This window comes from Octopus bimaculoides, chromosome 1 (genome assembly GCF_001194135.2).
Source record: "Octopus bimaculoides isolate UCB-OBI-ISO-001 chromosome 1, ASM119413v2, whole genome shotgun sequence".
Taxonomy (NCBI): Eukaryota; Metazoa; Mollusca; class Cephalopoda; order Octopoda; family Octopodidae; genus Octopus; species Octopus bimaculoides.
Window position 1 is genome coordinate 52,415,596 of NC_068981.1, and position 2,257 is coordinate 52,417,852.

At 39.4% G+C, this 2,257-nt stretch overlaps 1 protein-coding gene across 1 annotated transcript in view; it reads left to right on the forward strand.

The window, feature by feature from the left end:
- Positions 1-52: 52 nt before the first annotated feature.
- Positions 53-2,257, forward strand: part of LOC106873276 (S-adenosylmethionine mitochondrial carrier protein) — a 22,358-nt gene continuing 20,153 nt past the window's right edge. The window contains exon 1 of the mRNA XM_014920570.2: positions 53-650. The gene's annotated coding sequence lies outside the window, so the exon portion shown is untranslated. The remainder of the gene's footprint in view (positions 651-2,257) is intronic.

The window sequence follows — 2,257 nt, forward strand, 5'->3', positions numbered from 1 at the left end:
ATGTTAGTTGTTTGACTTCACAAAAATGATCCCTTCATTTATTATAAACCTAAACGCGAGGAGGGTTATCGTAAATTTCTTGCTATCAGATGAACAAAAGCGCGTGAAAGTCATTTACATATTTTAATACCACTAATCATGATTATTAGATGTGCTGAATAATTTCAATCAACTTTTAAGTAGGTATCTCTTTTGAAACATTTTAGAAATACCGAAACAAACCAAGTAAATAATTATAAAACTTGAGTTTTTCTTATATTCTATGTGAATTGTAATACAAAAACGAAATCATACAACATACTGCCGCGAGTGCCACATGTCGCACAAAAAAAGTGCGAATTCGAATGGGAAATCAAACGGGAATTGTTTCCTCGAACACCGCTGATGTTTATTTCCACATGTTAGCTGAATTGACCTTGTTTTGTGATCAACACCATGCGACGTTCAGGCAACTGCGAAACTATAACACATTGTTTTTATTCATTATTTATCTTGATAATAATAGTCATAATTTTGAGCAAGCCAATGAATTGACTACCTTGATGGGCCCCATTTAAATCACTCTACTTAATTTATTCTGTAAGAGGAGATGAAGGGTGAGAAGTGATCATTATTCGAGGCACGCCGCTATCAGTAAAGACAAACAAAATGTAAGTACAAAACTACTGTATTTGTTGTTTGCAATACTATTAAAAATAATGATTTTTACGTTAATTACGTAAAAATTATTTTTACGTTATTAACTTTGACATTACTTGTGTTTTTCTTATATTCTATGTGAATTTTATGGGTCACCCTTTTTTTGGAAAGGTGTAGTACCCATGACCTTCGTAGCCCTTCGGGTGTGGTGAGATTTATATTGAAACTTTTCAAAATATTAATGCTTTGCCTATTGCAGTCAGACAAAAATTTAGATATTTTAATTTCGATTCGTAGTTGAGCCCCACTGCGTCAAACATTTGGGAGTACTTTACCTAGAATGGACACAGCCAATTCTGTTTGGGTGTGTTACTCAGAGATTACTTTGCTTTAGATCAGGCGTGGGCAGCCTTTTTCGAAAAGCATGCAGCATAAAACTTAGCTCCTCATCAGGCGGGTCGCACTACTAAAAGAAATTCAAGGTAATTTCTCGTTTCGGCATGCCATTTAGAAAGTCCCGCTGGGCCGCAGTTTGCCCAAGATTGTTTAAGTTCGATACCAATTCAGCGCACGCTCACAAATACACATGCTTGCACCTCCACAATACGGAAATGTTGCATTCCTTAAATCATTGCTATAACGTAGAATTTCATAGGGTGAGACGTGTCCCTCGTTGACTTGTAACATGTAAGTTAACAGAAAATAAGCTTCTGCCCTACCCCTGTCACCCAGTATAAGCAGCTGATATCTGACCAACCCCGGGAGCGAATTCCCTGACGTCCGTTCATGATGCTTCCGGCAGGCAAGAAGAGGCCGACCCTCGTGTCTTTCACCCCACTTTCCCTCTTGCACTTCATCTTCCAGTCAGTCCCTTGACCATTGACGTCATGACTCTCTTCTTCCTGCTCATCCCTACAGTTTCTTTGCTTGGATGTCCTTCCTAATCCCACCTATTTACAGAGTGTAGTGGACGCTTTTTATGTGGCGCTAGCACCCACACCAATGCTTTTTACATGGCACCTTGGTTTTAGGATCTCAATTCTGTTGTGGTGGGCAGGTCTTCTTGAGTACAGCAATACACCACATATCTCAATCCTCAGTCATCTCCTTTGTAAGGCTCAGCATTTTGCGATCAGCTTTCTCTACTTCATCCCATGTCTTCCTCTTCCACAGCTTCCATCCATTTTAAGTGATCGGCACTCCTTTATGCAACTGTCCTCATCCATCTGCATCACATGACCAAACAGAGCAGTCTCCTCTCTTGCACATTGTATATAATTTCTCTTATGCCCAACTTTTGTCTCAATACACCAGTTTTCTGTCGCACATGCACACTGACATCATATCCAGCAGAGCATACCAGCTTCATTCCTCTCCAACTTTTGCATGTCCTCTGTATTCAGGGACCATGTCTCACTATCATGCAGCATTGCAGTTTGTATACACGCATCATACCATCTTCCCTTCACTCAAAGAGAGAGAGACTGTTGGTTGTTAACAGAGGTAAAAGCTCTCTGAACTTTCTCCATCATATTCTTATTCTTGAAATTACACTTTCTGTACAATTTCCACCATTGTTAATTAGGTCACATCATCATCATCGTTTAACGTCCGCTTT